This window comes from Protopterus annectens, chromosome 8.part0, assembly GCF_019279795.1.
Source record: "Protopterus annectens isolate FY-2018-M chromosome 8.part0, PAN1.0, whole genome shotgun sequence".
Taxonomy (NCBI): Eukaryota; Metazoa; Chordata; order Ceratodontiformes; family Protopteridae; genus Protopterus; species Protopterus annectens.
Window position 1 is genome coordinate 228,171,803 of NC_056741.1, and position 20,063 is coordinate 228,191,865.

Here is a 20,063-nt window from a genome sequence, read left to right on the forward strand (position 1 = left end):
TAAGGACTCCTGGTCTCACCAGCAGCTGGGAAGGCCCCATAGGTTCATTGTCAGACAGATGCAGGGTGTCAGGGATTTGTGTTATGCTGCCCCACTGTAAGGACTCCTGCTACATTCAGTCACATACCTCTTGTTCAGTGGTGACCTGTGCCTGACATACGAGGCCATGTCGACCCATATTTGATGACTATGCTTCACCTACTGGATCTACATCCCTCAGAACCACAAGGGCAGGTGACGTGAACCTTGACACGGTCATTAATAGAATGTGTTGGAGTGACACATACATCACCCAGACACTCACTATGCTGTGGAACTACATCACAGTACATGTGAGGCAGAGAACCTTGCTAGCCTTGTTCGAGGGGGATCTTGTCCATTGGATGGGGGATTGCAGATATACCCCTGGGATTACATCATTGTCACTGCTTGACAGAGGTACAGCAATATAATAGGCATTTTATCTCCGGACCGGAGGGTTGGCAAAGGAAACCTAACTATGGCCTAGGGTTATGGCTGCCCTTGGGTAGATAGCCTACTCTGTACCTATGGACCTATGAACCTATGTTCATAGTTTGTCCCATTCACACTTGTCTATCCCTTATCCTCATTCTTATGTGTATATTTCTGTGGCACGTGATTGAACTATGTATTACCTGCAGGTATGCTGTCTACAGTGCACATACGTCACGGTTGATTACAGTGTATCTGTGTACCTACCTCTGTGATACTGAGGACTACCACACATCCTTCACAGCATTACATGCATATGTCCATTCTATTATTCTTTGGCCTAAGGGGGGATGTTAAGGCAGCGGTTACACGTGTCCCTGTTTGTGCGCACGTCATGGTGGTCTTTGACCAGCCTCCGTTGCTGTTGTGGGATGGACGGTAGTGTTGGTGTGTGTTTGGCATGTGTTTTCACTGCCGGTACATCTGTGGGAGGTGGGGTTGGCACATGTTCCTCTTTGCAGGGGGCCCCATCCTGGACATTTGTGTCATGCATCGACACTTGGCACGTGCCATATGTCCTGTGCTATTCCCACAGTCGTGTATGCCTTCATGCATTACTACTGCATGTTACTGGCTGTTTGTATGTGGTACACATGGCTATTATGGTGGATAGCTTGGCCTATTCCCATGCTATGACATACCCATCCATCCAGGCATATACATGTTATTCCGTCCTTTGCATTGGCCGTGGGTGTGTGGCTGTCCGGCAACGCTACTCTCAACATGTGATGTCCCACCTTCCCCTTCTGTGCCTGTGGCACCCTGTTAGGGCGTCCTGTTTGGTAGGCAGATGTTCCACCATATGTGTTGTGTTTGACATGTCTGCATAGCTAATCATCGGTACGGTGGCTGAACATACCGCCTTGTCCAGATGTGTACAGTTATGGGCACCATGGCGTGTGCACGCCTATGGGGTTTCGACAGGTCCATACCACATGCGGGATGTACACATTCTGCCGACACATTCACATGCAGCCATTTGGATATCTGTACCTGAGGTGGGATGTTAACATGTGGGGTACATATTTGCCCGCTGGCACTGCTCTAGGACAATACTTCCTACTACATTTCAGGTATGCCCATTGTGTGTAGGTGTGTAGCTGCGCAAGGCTGCTAGCTGGGTTGGGTGCACGGTTGTACATGGGTGCGGGTTACATGCTATGACGGGGCTGTTGTGTATTACATTTGCATGCATGAGTTCTGCTTCTGGATATTACACTTAGACATACGCCGTCCTATGTGTATGCAATGAGCACGTTGCTGGGTGTGGTACATGTTGCTATGCACATGTTTGCCTGTGTTTAGGGTATCTTGTTTCCTTCTTGTTGTTATATCGACACGGCTACCCGGCTGTGTACTCTCACTACTGCTGGTGACCATGCCCATGTCGCTACTTCTATGTCGGTGCGGCGCGCTGACATGCTGCGGTACACCTTCACTGGGTATGCCCACTGACAGTGCATTGCAGGACGGACACAGTATTATGCGTATCCTTTGTTCCTTGGACGGGTACACTTAGGACTTCGTGGGTTAATGTTTGGTTCTCCGTTTTGTGTGAACGGGTACTATGTTGCATAGTCTGCCTACGTTTCATTATCCACGGGCCCTGGCTGGTGCGGTTACTATTACTGGCAGACTGTGGAAGTCAGCACTTTAGGTTGCTCATCGCCTGCCAGCTTGGCCACGCCTCCGGACGCATCCTACTTGGGCTCGCTCACGTGCCCTCCGCACGTGTATGTGGTTGCGGCGCACACTCATTACTATGCATATGGCGCTGCTACACCGACTATTCACTGCACCGCCGGCGCAAGCCTTACACCGGCCTTGCGCCGAGCTTCATGAATCCCGGGGAATATCTTTTAACTCACAGCAGGCTGACATTGAAGAAATTCCAGAACTAACTGAACTTCATGTAAGTCAGTTAAATTTTAAAAAGGCATAAAGAGTGAACACTGCTTTGAACAGAACAAGAGAAATATAATTAGAGCTGTAGAGTAAAAAGTTGAACAAAATATTCTGACTTCTTGCCATACTTGGAATTACAAAAGAATTTATTGTACAGAGCAGGTAGGGAAAAGAAGAAGAAGAAGTAATTAGCACTCAAACAGTCTGAAAAAATAGTTACGAGACTAGTACATATTCATATAGTAGGACAGTATGAGTGGTAAGACTAAAGCAAGGATCGAAAGAAAGTTTCACTGGCCTGGAATAAAGAAAAATGACAAGAACTTCTCTGCTGGATGCCTTGAATGCCAGAAGACAGACCCTTACCTAGTCTTTAAAATATTGATCCCAGTGCCAATTACAGTGGTGCCATTTAAACATATTGAAGTGAGTATTGCTGAGCCATTGGAAAAATCCAGCAGTGGACTTCTTTGGGTATTTTGGATAATGCAACTTGGGTATTTTGGATTATGCAGCTAAGTAACATGAGACTATAGCTCAACATAAGATTAATGTTAAATTTATAGCTAGGGAGCTAGTCATCTGATCAGTAGAGATACCTAAGGAAATAAGCACTAGGAAGGGGATTCTATTTATGCACAGAATAATGAATTGACTGTGCCAGTGCTTTAAGATTCATAGATTCTTGCTAAGCTAACTGCCCTTGCGAGCCATTTTAAGCTTAGCCAATTATCCCTTGTGAGACTTAAACCCTGCACCTTGTGTTTGTATGGCAACCACCTTAACCATTAGGCCACCTTCCCAACCCAATTAAAAATTCAGTATACCATCCCAGGCAGATTGGTTAGTAAAATGCTTTAACAAAACATTAAAGTCCATGTTGAGATAAGTTATTGATAGAGATAGCTAAAACTGGGACAAGGTATTACTGTAACTCCTGTTTGCAATTAGACAAGTAATATAAGCCTCTACAGTGATCACTCTTTTGAGTTGCTATTCATCGTGGTGTCTTGCAGGCTACGTATTTCCACAGAAACAAGAAAAGAGAAAACTCTGTGTAAAAAGTGTCATATAACACTACACCAGCTTAAGCTGGATAAACATAAATAATACCTTTCGCAAAGGAACACATGAAAGGATCATAGGCTACACAGCAAGGGATGTATAACAGGAGAGCAACAACCGAAGAAATCATTGCTGGAGGCCATGTGAAAAAGTGGAAAAATAAAGGATATAAACTACAGAGTTAGGCAAACTGTTAAGAGAAGGTAACAACAGATATATACTATCTATTTGTAAAACCATTAACAGAGTGCAGACTTCTCTAGTTAGATAAATGGCAGAAACTGACAGAGCTCATGGAGAAAAGAAACCCAGATCTGTGCCTGCAGTGGAGGTAGATGACACACTATCTATGCTAAGAGCTATGGGACAGAATAGTCTGATTCAAAACCAGATTGAGACAATTCCAAAAGAAATGTTAACTCAAATTCTTAGAGAATATCAGACCCAGAGAAAAGATGTGCTACAGGAAGCAAACATAAAAAAATGCCTAATATGGGAGTGGCAGAAGAGTCAAAATGTGAGTGGAGCAGTTGTATAGTATTAGTGCCAAAGCCTGCAGGTTCTGCAAGGATTTTTTGAAATAATCTAAAAAAACAGGACAGGCAGGTAAATGAAAAACAACAAAGACACCAACAAAATCACACAATGTAGTCAGAGTAATCTATAATACTTAATAAAAATAAACACATTTATCCTCCAGCAGGTGGGACTTCTTTACAATAGTGATTATTTTTAGTAAATGTAGATTACTGTGACTACATTGGGTGATTTTTGGTGTTAAAGATTTTAACAAACAGAAAAACCTACTGAAACAACAACAAAAAAAAAACACTGCTAAGTCCAGCCACAACTCTTTAACCATTTAGCACTTTCTTCTACATAACAGATTTAGAAGATATTCAGTGGCCAGTTCAGATCATCCCAAATCTTGCTTCATTTGAAGCTCTCTTTAATGCAAAAAGAAAGTATATCCTTGAAAGTAAACCAATAGCAAAAGGAACACAAACACAGCATTCGATCTGCAAAAGTAAATCAAAGAAACACCACAAACACATCTTTTCTATAGGAGGATTTGCCTGTCAAACCCCCTAACTTACATATACTAAGTCCGCAATGCTTAACTATGGCCACAAATGAAACTCTTATTAAACGACAATAAATCTTGCATGAGAAGATAAACAGAATAGGTGTATTATTTCCCTTTGAATGGGTACAATGTCAACTGTTTGGTCAACACCATTTGGCTGACAGAAACAGATGATTAATATGTTTAAGAACTCAACAATTCCCAAGCAGGGGAATATTAATTTTTCCTAGAGAGTGTGCAATTGCAGAGTTAATAGATATAATTAGCAGGGGTTATGGGGAGTGCAGCCCCCTGACATTGGGAGTTTTGTGTTTTGATGTTTGTATGTTAATATTCTGAACAGTTGTGCTTGTTCAATAACAAAATTATACATAGACATATGTATATCTATCAGGTCCATATTACATCGTCGGAGATCGAGCGATGTAATATCAAACCAGGAAGTTCGAAAACCGAAAAGTACGAAAACCCAGAACAGTGATTTTTTTTTTCCCAAGGAAAAAAAATCGCTGTTCTGGTACAAAAAAAAACACACATGCTTTAAACTTAAACTAATGTGGGGGGCTTCACCCCCACACCTCACCTACTTAAATATACCAACTCTGAGATCACACCACAGTGGAGGAAACTGCAAAGCCACGAAAATGGCCCACGGTTTTCCCTGGGAAAAAAATGATGTTCCGTGTCTTCACTATTTTCGCATTTCGAACATATGGCTTCGATATTACAACGTTCGGACTCCTGTGAGTTCAATGTTGTAATATATACCCTATCTATCTATATATATAGATCTATATATATATATATATATATATATATATATATATATATATATATATATATATATATATATATGTAGGTCTACTGCTCCACATCGAAAGTACACTTCTTTGAACTAGAGCAGAAGACCCACACTTCAGCAAAAGTTCACTTCAAAGAAAATGCACTTTCACTGAAGTCTAGTTCCCCAGGCAACGCAAAAAAAAACCCCACCAAAACATGTTTTTGCAGGGGGGCAAGCCTCCCCACACCCCTCCTACTTAAATATACCAACTCTGAGATCACACTACAGCAGGGAATAGGGAATATTCCCATTCCACGCTGTAGTGTGACTGCTGAAGTCAATGTTCGAAGTTTGACTACTTTGAACAAGTGGACTCGGTGAAGTGGGTTTCAAAGTAGTGAAACTTTGAACATATGCACAGATCCCGTATATGTGTATATATATATATATGTGTGTGTATATATATATATATATATATATATAGATATATATATATATATATATATATATATATATATATATATATATCTATACGGATCTACTTTGTTTAAATAAAAGTATGTTTAAATGAATCTGAGTTACCGAGCTGATTCCACCAAAATGGCTTTACAACGAATGCATGGACTGCCAAATTCTTTTCCCTGTGAAAGGAACCACTTGGCCACCATGGTGAATTGTGCTTTCTCTTCCGTTTAGTGCAATCTCGGAGTTGGTATATTTAAGGAGGGGGGTGTGGGGGTGTGGGAGGCACAGCCCCCCCACTTTGTTGGGCTTACTTTTGCTTCATTTTGGTTCATTAACATTGTGACCAAGTGGTTCCTTTCACAGGGAAAGAAATTCAGCAGTTCTTGCATTCGTTGTAAAGTCGTTTCAGTGGAATCAGCTTGGGTAACTCAGATTTGTTTAAACGTACTTTCATTTAAACGAAGTAGCTGATGTAGATCCATATATGGATATATATATATATATATATATATATATATATATATATATATATATATATATATATATATATATATATATATATATATATATATATATATATATATATATGCATGTATATATATATATATATATATATATATATATATATATATATATATATATATATATATATATATATATATATATATATATATATATATATATACCTATGTTACATGATGACAACTTAAAATATCGACAGTGACTTCACCGACAAGTCAAATAACTGACATCGCAAATCACGGGCGTTTACCAGGTAAGGGATGTAAATTCACTACTCATGCCTACCATGGTTGCATGACACTGCCACACTTACTAAACCATGGTAGGCACCATGGTAGGCATGAGTAGCGAATTTACATCCCTTACCTGGTAAAAGTCCGTGATTTGCGATGTCGGTTATTTGACTTGTCGGTGAAGTCACTGTCGATATTTTAAGTTGTCGATCATTTCATAGGTACCCATATATATATATATATATATATATATATATATATATATATATATATAAAATAGACAAATTATTTTATAGATACATATGCACAGAGATAAATAGATACAAATAATACAGCCATATACATAATATATTTATTTAGTTCCAAAGCCATGCAGGAGGCATATTGGATACTCTAAATTGGCCATAGAGGTAGGTGTGTGTGTGTGTGTGTGTGTGTGTGTGTGTGTGTGTGTGTGTGTGTGTGTGTGTGTGTATATACATATATATATATATATATATATATATATATATATATATATTTATTTATAGGTCCCTTTCAAAACATCTAAAACCCATAACATCTAAATTCATAACATCGAGACCAGAACATCTAAAACCCAATCTGTTTTACCTAATATTAAAACATCATTTCACTGCTAAAGTACAGAATGACATCGCAGACATCTGGTCGTCTTGCTTCTGGTTCCCATACTACCCCCTTTACTAGAAACTGAACCAGAATCTAGCACATATGTGTCATAATACACAAACATAGAGCTTTGCTAAGATGTGATATAGCATATGGAAGCTATAAAACCATTTCAAAAGCTTCCACCCTTCCAGATTAGCAATTAATTCACCCCTAAGGACAATACAGTAGGATTCCTAGACCTGGTTGTCAGAGACATTTTGTCTCTGGCTGCAGTGAGAACTGTAAGATACATTTTTATTGCCTAATTCAGGTAATTTAATTTCAGACTATTTTTTGAAGTTAGCTGGACTGAGATTCATGTCTTCTCTTCTCTGTTACAATATATTAATTTTAACAGTTACAGTACAATTTGACATACAGGTGTATTTCTTTTCTGTCCAGCAGGACCCACTGTTGTTACATTTTTAACACAAGCAGCTTTACAAATACATTTTTCAACACATGGAGCTGTACAAATTAGCTTGATATACAAATGACATACAATTCTTTACAAAACTCCAGCTAGCTATGCTGGCATATGTTACACATCCACTACCCTACTCCTCTGGCACAGCTGGTAATACCTCACATCATCACAGCAATAGAAGAGGTTATTGTCTTTTGATCAAATGTTTGTTCACATGTTCAGAATATTGAACCAGCCTTTATTCTGGTTGCCGGTATTTGCGTGAAGGTGGAGTATACACTTTTCCCAATGTAGTGAGATATCAGAGTTTGTATATATAAGTTGCAAGTGGTGGGAAGGTACAGAACTTTTTTTTATCTTGTAAGGTTCAATGTTTAGTGTTTCAGACCTATGTCATTTTAACTGTATGAAGGCCAGAAACATCCTGTGCAAGTTTTTGTTTGGTTATATTGTTGTTTTCTACAGATTAAAACTGCAAGGGTATATTCCCCTTACTTTTGAACTGCATCAGCAGTGGGACTGGATATATCAGATCAAGGAAGTAGAGACATGACTCTACATCACTGTAAGCTTTTTCCCTGAGAAAAATATATTTCTGCAACTGTTTGTGAGTACAGTTTAGAAAAAATAATGTATTCACACTCTTTGCACTCACTTGCTCATAGGTTCATAGGTTCATAGGTTGGTACTAGGCTATCAGCCCTAGGACCTATACAAACCTAGCCAAACAATTCCCTGGATATTTCTTCCCGCAGTATTTACTTCCCTGGACCCCTGTCTAGCAGGGCAACTGATGTGATCCCCAGGGTGAATTTCCTATCTCCCATCCAATTGTCAAGGTTCCTTTTGAAGAGGTCAAGGAGGCGCTCTGCTTGACATGTATGGGCAGTCTATTCCAGAGTATGAGGAGTCTCTGGGTCAGGAACCTATCCCTCCAGCATGTTTTGTTCTTTGTGATGACAAGGTTTAGATCTGTGGAGTGTGTGGCTCTGAGGGATTGGGATTTCTTTAAGAAGACCATGTCCAACAGCTCAGGGTTTGACATGGCCTTGTATGTTAAGCAGAGATCGCCTCTGAGTAGACAATATGCAATTGAGTATAGCTGGAGTTTTTTTAGATGATCAGCATAGGGCATCTGCTTTAGGCCTGTGATTCTTTTAGTGAGGTATTTCTGTGCCCTTGCAGATGTCTTGTGAGGTACATACCAAATGGGGCGTTGTACTCTATAATGGGTCTAATGAGGGATGAGTACAGTGGGACAATGACCTCCTTTTTTAGGGATGAAAAGCCCTTAGTGATGAGGTGTGCCACATAGAATTATTTCCTGACTGCTGTGGTGATGTGGTTATCGAAGGTGAGACCACTGTTCACATGTGTCCCTAAGTCTCTCATCACACTTTCAGTGTTTAGTGTACTGCCACCTATGTGGTAATTCATCAGTACCTGTTTTTTCCCAAAAGGGATAACTATACATTTCTTGGCATTACGCTTGAGCCCATGGCTCTGGCACTAAGCATATGTTTCTGTAAGGCCCTTTTGTAGAATATCCACATCATTTGAGGGTTCAATAATGGCTCCCAGTTTGCAGTCATCTGCGAACTTTGTTAGCCAGAGTCCCTTAGTGAAGGTCTGTACTTCAGAGATGTAGATGCCAAAAAGGAGCAGTCCCAGGACAGAACTCTGAGGTACTCCACTTGTCACTTGTCTGGAGCTGGATTTGGAGTCGGCTACTTTTACAGTCTGGGTTCTGACAGTAAGCCAGTTGGCAAACCATCGAGTGACATAGGGATTTATGCCCAGCTTAGTAAGCTTATCTGTGATTCCAGAGTGGGGTATGGTGTCAAAGACCTTGGCGAGGTCCAGATAGGCTGTGTGGACCACCTTTCCCTCGTCCACAGCTCTGTTGACTGATTCGAAGAAGTCAATCAGGTTCAGGAGACAAGATCAGTCCGTCATGAACCCAAACTGGTTGGAGTCCAGTGTTTGAAGGTTGCCAATGTCTTTGTGTATAAGTTCCATGATAATGTGTTCCATGCCCTTGCAGATCAGGCTCATCAGAGTGATGGGACGGTAGTTCCTGGGATCCAAGGTGGATCCCCCCTTGTGGAGTGGGATAACTGTAGCTGTGTGCCACTCAGTGGGCACGAAGCCTGAGGTGAGTCATCCTATATCCCAAGCTCAGCTTAACATAATCTCTGCTGTTACTATACTTAGAACTACATATGTCATGATGTTGTTAATACAAGATTGCCATGACATATGTGTGCAGTAATTTACTGAAGCATAAAAGCATAATTTACAACCTTCAGCCTTTAACTAACTTAACTATAAAAGAAGAAATCAACCTGATTTTTTTTTTAAATTCCTGGCTCCTTTTACACTGAATGGTGACTTTATATTTCTGTTGATGATAAACAGTAACAAAATTTGCATTGCTTCACAGTAATATGCTTGCTGGCAGTAATGCTACAGCAAGCTGTTAAGGATTCCGGCCCCCACCACCTCAAAAAAAGAGAAATCAGTTTCCATACAAAAATAGTAATGTGTTTTGACATTTTAGAAAGTTGCTCAGTAAGACTCAAACAAGTCCTGGCAAGATAACAGCTTTGGTTACAGGTATTAGGTCTGTTCGGCAGTCCAAACATTCTCAGTTTACTTGATGTTTTCCCCTTTCACATAATGTATTACATTGCTCTCCGTTTCCAGATTTTAATTGCTAAATAAAGAGCTTGATGACTGCTTCTCACTAAAATAGCAAAAAGTAGTAATACATTATTACTTTCTTCTAATATCAGTCTTTTTACATACTTGTTAATAGCTTAGATTTGTTTATTTATTTCTGTCAACGTTAATATTTTGTCACCGGGCATAGACCTACCCTAACACTTTTTGGCATTCTTGGTTTATATTTGCCTAAAAGGCAAACTTGTTTTCTATTTTGTATTCACTTTGTTGGCAAAAAAAAAAATAGGCTCTTGCCACCCCCATAGTGCCTTTTTTAGGCAAGGCTCAAATTCTAAACCTACCACCCTAGAACACAACAAAGAAAAAAAACTAAGGGTAATGCTGCTCAATGCCAGAAGTCTCAACCTCAAGATGCACGCACTCGAGGCCCTTCTCAGTATGGTGAACATCGATGTCTGTGCTGTGACAGAAACCTGGTTCAAGGCTCCTGAGAGCACCCCAGCACTATCAGGTTTTACCTCATATCATGCGTTCCGGCCCCAAAATCCGGACAATACCAAGAAAGGAGGGGGGGTATCCATATTCATCAAGGACACCCACACCTCAAGATTGGTGGCAATGCACGATGCATCGGAAACCATCCAGGTGCAATTAACCATAGGCAAGACTGCTCTGCAATTTGTAGCATGTTACAGGCCACCCTCGCAAACTCAGGAACCTCACATGGCTTTCCTGAAAACACTGGAGGGGATAAATGTATCTCGAACACCATCATACTAGGTGACTTCAACTACCCTAATATAGACTGGGAACACTACTCAAGCCCAAACACTCTAGCCCAAAAGTTCCTGGAATTCATAAACTCAAATGCCATGGAACAACTAGTCACCATCCCCACAAGAGGAGAAAACATACTTGATCTCATCATCACGAACATGGGAGCACAATGTTCAACACCGAAGTATACCCCTCACTGGTGAGATCAGATCACAAACTAATCTCGCTGGAGGTCCTCATCCCACCCCACCGAAATAAAAAGACCACAGTAAAGAACTTCTCAAAAGCCGACTTCACACTTCTAAAGACTAGTGTGGTCTCCTTTAAGGCCCCGAGCGGTAAACATTACTCAAACCGCTGAATCACTTACAAATGCCTTCTACCAGCACCTGCAGGGCTGCATGGATCAGGCAATCCCAAGCAAAACAAAGACTCTTTGTACCAAAGACAAGTGTCCAGTCTGGTGGACCCCAGCCATAAACAAACTCTACAACAAAAGGAGAAAGCTACTACAAGATAGAGCAAAATCCTTAAAAGGTAAGACACCGCTGATCACTATAAGTAAAAAGCTAAGAGCTCTCATAAAATCATCCAAAGCTAATTTTGAGAGAAAAATAGCTAAGGACTCAAAAGACAACCATAAGGCATTCTTTAGCTATGTCAGAAACCTGGGAGGAAACTCCCAGATATGCTCAGAATTAGTTCAAAATGATGTGAAGATTACTGATCCTACAGACATTGCCAACATACTGGCTGACAGGTTCAGTGCAAACTTCTCCCCTCCCCCCAAAAGGAGAGATATCTATACCAAATGATTGTAGCCCCCAAACATCTCTAACGCCCAGGTGAGAACTGCTCTCTCCAAGGCAAAGAACACAGCATCCATGGGACCTGATGGTGTCCCCGGCTGTGTGCTCCACGAACTCAACGAGGAATTAAACCCGCAGTTAGGACAGCTGTTTAATCTTAGTCTCACCTCCGGATACGTACCCAGGGAGTGGCGCACAGCGACTGTGGTCCCACTTCACAAAGGCGGTGCCTCCACCGACCCTGGAAATTACCGCCCCATTAGTTTGACAAGCCTTATCTGCAAAGCCATGGAGAGGATCATAATGGATCTCATAAATAAAGACATAGGGAATTTGCAGACTTTGGATCCAACCCAGTTTGGCTTTGTCAAAGGCAGATCATGCCTTTTAAACTTGGTTGACTTTTTCGAAACAGTCACCAAGGCCATTGACGAGGGGAAGGCAGTCCATACAGCCTACCTCGACCTGGCGAAGGCTTTCGATACAATACCCCACTCGGGTATCATTGAAAAACTCATCAACATAAATGTAAACCCATACATCACAAGATGGGTTGCAAACTGGCTGGGTGACAGAACCCACAGGGTCAGAGTTGCTGGCGCCATGTCAGACTCAAAGCCTGTCACAAGTGGTGTCCCACAGGGCTCAGTCCTGGGCCCACTCTTGTTTGGCATCTACTTTTCTGAAGTACAAGCAAACACAGGAGGGTTATGGCTGACAAAGTTTGCAGATGACTGCAAACTGGGTGCCGTAGTCGAAAACACATCTGACACAGATATCCTTCAGAAGGGTCTCACAGAAAAGGATAACTGGTGCCGGAGCCATGGCCTAAAGTTAAATGCCAATAAATGCATAGTCATACCCTTCGGGAAAAACAAGGTTACCCCTAGCTACCATATAGGTGGCAATCCACTGATCACAGAAGAAGTTATCAGGGACCTGGGGACCCAGGTTGACAGTAGCCTTTCATTCGACACTCATATTGCTAAAGTAGTTAGGAAGACCTTCTACATTGCCCACCTTATCATGAAGGGATTCACATCTAGATCAAGGGAGGTCATAGTCTCCCTATACTCATCACTCATCAGACCAATGATTGAGTACAATGCCCCATTCGGAATGTATCTGACCCGACACTTGTAGCAGCTGGAGAGGCCACAAAAGTTCCTCACCAAAAGGATAAAGGGTCTCAAAAATCTGTCTTATGCTGCCCGACTGAAAGAACTCCAGCTCTATTCAGTTGCTTACCGCTTGCTCAGAGGTGACCTGTGCCTGACATACAAGGCCATGTCAAACCCAGATTTGATGAACATGCTTCACCTCAAAAAATCTAGATCCCTCAGAGACTTAAACCTCGACACGGTTATTAATAGGACGTGCTGGAGGGATAGATTCATCACCCAAAGACTCCCTATGCTGTGGAACAAAATCCCGGTATATGTGAGGCAGAGCACCTCGCTGGCCTTGTTCAAGAGGAATCTTGACCAATGGATGGGAGATCACAGATATACCCCAGGGGTTACCTCAGTGTCACTGCTCGACAGAGGCACAGCAAAATAATGGGCATAGTTTCTCCAAACTAAAGGGGTGGCGTAAGCCACAAAACTATGGGCTAGGCTTGTAAATGCCCTCGAGCAGATAGCCTAGTATGAACCTATGAACCTATATATATATATATATATATATATATATATATATATATATATATATATATATATTTATATATCAGGGGATCAAGGTTTCAAAAACTTGAAATTCATACGGATGAAACCATATGATCAAGTTTCCAAAAACTTGAACATCAATAAAGAAAAAACATCCACAAACATCTACTATTTTTACATTTATGCAGGTGGGCAAGCTCACCTGTACCTACCACACCCCCTTCAAATTATATATACCAACTCCCAGGATCGCACTACAGTGAAGGAAAGGGTAAATTTCCCAACCTTCGCTGTACTGCGATCTCCATTCAAAAGCTTTGAGTTTTCAGAACTTGATCATATAGTCTCGACCATATGAATACACACACACACACACACACACACACACACACACACACACACACACACACACACACACACACACACACACACACACACACAGGCATGTGTGTGTATATTTGTGTGAGAAATATTCTAGTGTAAATCCACAAATGAAAGGCACCAGGAAGGAGGATAACCACAGCTAGACGTTGTATAACAAGACACTGAACTTCTATTAAAAAAAATTCAAAGACATAAACACGTAACTGAAATCACCGCATTTTCGTCTTCTTCATACTAAAAACTTCATCAGATGCATAAAACTAGTGTTTGAATAGGTTTAAATACTTTCATTTACGTAGCTAAATGGAACCTAATTAACACTAATTAAAATAAGTTAAGTCATTTAATCACTACCCCAAGTGCTATGTTATCTACTATATCAGAAGTAAGAGTACGAATAAAACCATAATAAGAATATCTCTAACAGTCAACCTGTCTAAAAATCTAATACATAAAACAAAACCATAAATAATGAAAAAATATAACTGAAATAAAAATTAATAAATTAAAACAATAAAATACTTAGTATTTAAAATAGTGTGAGGGCTCTACCTGCTGGTTAAACTGATTATAACATAGTACATGAAATACAATGGGATGTAATAATGCTCTCTTTTAAAAGTTCTCTGAAAGGCTGTTAGCACATAATCATTATAAACATTATTATAAAAGCCTATATAATCTTATTCAACTGGATAGGGCTTATTTAAATAAACAGGACAAAAACTCATTAGAATTGGAAAACTTGTTCATATAAAAATTACTAGCATTTCTTTTACAACTTAGCTACTCTCATTTTAAGAAGGGGGCAATGGAGATATTCTCATTCAGCCCAGGGAGGGTGCTGGCTTGTAACGTAATTTGCCACCACACCTCTCTGTATTCAACTCTTTCTTCCCATAGCCCTCCTTTTACATCCTGCTTCACCTCCTCAAGAACAAAAACCAAAAATCTAGCTTTTGTACGTTCCTTGGAAAGTTTATATAAAGCATTGTTTTCCTTTCTTATCTGTATGTCATGGTAGTGTTCATATATTCTTCTTTTAAATTTACTTCCATTTTACCAACATAGAAAGCTTCACACACTTCACAAATAGCTAAATAAATTCAATGAAAGGACTGGCAATTAAAATAATTCTTTCCTTCATTCATTCTATCCCTGTTAGCTAGAAATACCCTCTCTTTGTTCAAGATGTATGGACACTGGGAACAGGCACCACACTTGAATGTCTCTTTCTTCTAATATGTGCATTCTTTTTCAAATCATTGTCATGTTCTAAAAGAGCTTTTAAATTTTGTACCTTCTTGTATATAACTTTAACAGGTTCTTTAGGAATTTCCAACATATCAATTAAACAATGAACCTTTCCCATTCCTTTTCTATAGGTTCATAGTTTGGTACTAGGCTATCAGCCCTATGGCCTATACAAGCCTAGCCATAACAATTCCCTAGATATTTCTTCCCACAATATTTAATTCCCTGGACCCCTGTCTAGCAGGGTGACTGATGTGATCCCGGGTGAATTTTCTATCTCCTATCCAATCATCAAGGTTCCTTTTGAAGAGGGCCATGGAGGCACTCTGCTTGACATGTATGGCAGTCTATTCTAGAGTATGGGGAGTCTCTGGGTCAGGAACCTATCCCTCCAGCATGTTTTGTTCATTGTGATGACAAGGTTTAGATCCCTGGAGCGTGTGGCTTTGAGGGACTGGGATTTCTTTAAGTAAAGCATGTCCAACAGCTCAGGGTTTGACATTGCCTTGTATATTAAGCAGAGATCACCTCTGAGTAGATGATATGCCACAGAGTATAGCTGGAGTTTTTTTAGATAATCAGCATAGGGCATCTGTTTTAGGCCTGTGATTCTTTTAGTGAGGTATTTCTGCGGCCTTTCCAGCTGTTGCAAATGTCTTGTGAGGTACATACCAAATGGGGTGTTGTACTCTATAATGGGTCTAATGAGGGATGAGTACAGTGGGACAAAGACCTCCTTTTTTCTGGATGAAAAGCCCTTAGTGATGAGGTGTGCCACATGGAAGGATTTCCTGACTGCTGTGGCTATATGGTTATCGAAGGTGAGACCACTGTCCACCTGTGTCCCTAAGTCTCTCATCACACTTTCAGTGTTTAGTGTACTGCCACCTATGTGGTAATTCATGGGTACATGTTTTTTCCCAAAGGGGATAACTATACATTTCTTGGCATTGAGCTTGATCCCATGGCTCTGGCACCAAGCATCTGTTTCTGTAAGGCCCTTTTGTAGAATATCCACATCATTTGGGGATTCAATAATGGCTCCCAATTTGCAGTCATCTGTGAACTTTGTTAGCCAGAGTCCCTTAGTGTTGGCCTGTACTTCAGAGAAGTAGTTGCCAAACAAGAGCGGTCCCAGGACTGAACCCTGAGGTACTCCACTTGTTACTTGTCTGGAGCTGGATTTGGAGTCGGCTACTTTTACAGTCTGGGTTCTGTCAGTAAGCCAGTTGGCAACCCATCGAGTGATGTAGGGATTTATGCCCAGCTTAGTAAGATTATCTATAATTCCAGAGTGGAGGATGGTGTCAAAGGCCTTGGTGAGGTCCAGATAGGCTGTGTGGACACAGCTCTGGAGACTGATTCGAAGAAGTCAGTCAGGTTCAGGAGACAAGATCGGCCCTTCATGAACCCAAACTGGGTGGGGTCCAGTGTTTGAAGGATGCCAATGTCTTTGTTTATAAGCTCCATGATAATGTGTTCCATGCCCTTGCAGATCAGGCTCGCCAGACTGATTGGACGGTATTTCCCGAGATCCAAGGTGGATCCCCCTTTGTGGAGTGCGATAACTGTAGCTGTGCGCCACTTAGTGGGCATGAAGCCTGAGGTGAGGCTATGATTAAACATGACACCTAGGTGAGGTGCCAGTTCATTTTGTAGTTCATGTAGTACACAGCCCGGTATGTCATCTGGTCCCATGGATGCTGTATTCTTAGCTTTAGAGAGTGCGGTTTCTACATGTGTGGCCATGATTACCAGAAGTTGGCAATCTTTTGGTATTGAGATGGGCCCTTTCAGGGTTGGGGGGGTGAAGTTGGCACTAAATCGATCTGCCAGGATATTGGCAATATCCTTGGGATCAGTATATTTAATGCTATTCTGTTGTAGCTCAGAGCATATCTGAGCATTGCCATTTAGATTCCAGACATAACTATAGAATGCCTTGTAGTTGTCTTTGGAATCTTTGGCAATTTTATTTTCGTAACTAGCTTTGGAGGATTTTATGAGGGATCTCAGCTTCTTACTGAGGCTGGCAAGGGAGTTTTTTGCATCCTGGGATTTTTCTCTTTTCTGCAACAGTTTCTTTCTTCTATTGTATAGTTTGTTTATGGCAGGGGACCACGAGATTGGCTTCCTTTTTTTTGGAGGAGAGCATCTTGGTTCTATTTGGGATGGCACGATTCATGCATGAGTGGATGTGCTCATACAGTGCCTTAGTGTAGGATTCAGCAGTCGAACTTTCAGCTCCCGTCTGCATGGGTGTCATGAAGTCTGTCTCTTCTGACTTGAGTAGCATGAATTTGGCTTTGGAGAAAATTTTTACAGAGGTTTCCTTACTGGGGGGGGGGGGATGTGGATGTCAAGGGTAATTTGCTTATGGTCAGACCTGACCAATGAGGGGGTGACCACTGGTGTGGAGCATCTATCTCTCATGTTGGTAATGACCAGGTCTGGGATATTGGAGCACCTGGTGGGACAATGAATTAGTTGATCCAGGGCATTGGAATTTTTGAATTCCAAGAACCGTTGGGAAAAGGTGTTGGTACCCGAGTAGTTTTCCCAGGTAATGGCAGGGTTGTTGAAATCACCCAGTATTAGGATGTTTGGTTGTATCGTAATATTTTCCAGTATGTTTAGAAAGGTGTAGTGAGAATCTTGGGGCATGATGGAGGATCTGTAGTAAGCTACAATCTGGATTGCAGTCTCACCTTGTGTTAGTTGCACCTGGAGAATTTCAGATACATTGTGTTGGGCAGCTAGCCTACAGGTGTGAATATCCTTGGTGAATATGGACACTCCTCCACCTTTAGTTTTTCGGCCTTAGTTTGGTGGCTGAAAAGTGTGGCAAGAGTTGTACCCTGGTATTGCAGGGGTGCTCTCTGGAGCATTGAACCAGGTCTCAGTTACTGCACAGATATGGATGTTCTCCATTTTTTAGGAGTGCCTTGAGTGAGAGCATTTTGAGGTTTAGACTTCTAGCATTGAGTAACATTACCTTCAGATTTTGCATGCTTGTATCTGTTATGGTGGTGGTTTTGTCCTTTGAACCTTACCTAAAAAAGGCACTATAGGGGTGGCAAGAGCTTTCACCAGTAACCTGAATCCCAGGGGTGACAGGTGCAGACCATCTCTGGCAAAGCATCGTGGTTTGTCGATCATGTCTTCCCAGACAGACAGATACTGGATCCCCTTTGAATAACACCAGAAGCTTAGCCAATTGTAGAAGTCAATCATTTTGTCCTTATACTGTGGTATCATTCTGGGCAAAGGCAGGATACTACTCAGGGCTAGGGTCATACCTGCCTGGGCCACATGATCTGAGAGCTCTTCCGTGTCTCTTTTCATGTAGTCCAGGGAGGTACATCTCAAGTCATTCACTCCAACATGGACAATGACAGAGTCGTATTTGTACTTGTTGTGGAGTCACTTGAGTGCATATGTTATGTGGCAGATCCTGGCATTTGACAGGCAACTGACTGTAATTTTCCCCTTGTTCAGCCCGGTGAGTGGGACATCAGTGTGTCTGACTATAGAGTCACCTATGACTAAGACTATAATGTTCTTAACTGTGTGCACATTCCTATTGAATTAACAAATTTCATCCTACAAATATTTTCACTTAATATGTGCAGTTTAACATTATTAATACATATTTCTGTATGCTTCTTATATATAAACCTACAATGTTCACAGTTAAGGCATCTAACCACCACTTCTTTTGTATCATTCATATATTTAATTTTGTCTTGAAAGATACCTTTGAATTTTTTCCTTTTTTATTTATAAAAATAGGTTCATCTCCCACTGTTTTGTTAATTTCAGGAACACTACCCATAATCTTCCAATTATTCATAAATAGTCTTTTAATCTCACCTCCATCTATAGAATATGGCATTTCTATGCCTAATTCATATTTATTTCTCTGATTCTTACATTTTCACAGGGGCACTATTTTCTGCATTATTACAGTTGTTAACACTTCCCCTACTTCTAGTTGTTCCAATTAATTTTTCCAAGACCATTTCCTTTGGGTAGCCCCTAACTATAAACTTTTTACATAACATTCTACTTTCTTCCTGAAATTTAAGATTACAATCTGTTAAATCACTCAGTCTCCTTAACTGTCCTTTCACAATATTATTTTTGACATAACCAGGGTGCATGCTATTATACCTGAGGTATGCATTATTCTGAACATTTTTCTTATATATTTTAGTACTCAGTTTACTACCTTGTTTATAAACCTCTACATCCAAAAAACATATACTTTTGTAGTCATAGTTCCAAGTAAAACTTAGATAATCACATGCATTATTAATATCATTCAAAAGCCAGTAAAGTTCATTAATTTTACCTCTCCAGATTAAAAAAAGGTTGTCAATAAATCAACCATAATATGACACATAATTAAAATATCTATTGGATTTAATATATAACTTTTCCCATGTGTTCATAAAAAGATTGGCGTAGCTAGGGGCCATTGCTGTATCCATAACCAAGCCATTTATTTGTTGATAAAACGTGCCATTGAATTCAAAAAAATTATAAGATAAAATAATATCTAATATTTCCATAATAATAGAAATGTCTTTATTTGTATAACATCAGGATTCTACAAGTTCCTTACTAACATAGTCCATTCCTATGTTATTAGGTATAACAGTATATAAGGAATTAACATCCATAGTCACCAAGTAATCACCTTGCTCCCCTTCTATGCTAGTCACACAATTAGCAAAAGTATATCTAATACATGTGTCTCCAGCTTGTACTACTTTTTACAATTTTTAACTATATAAATAGCCATTGCCTCTGTT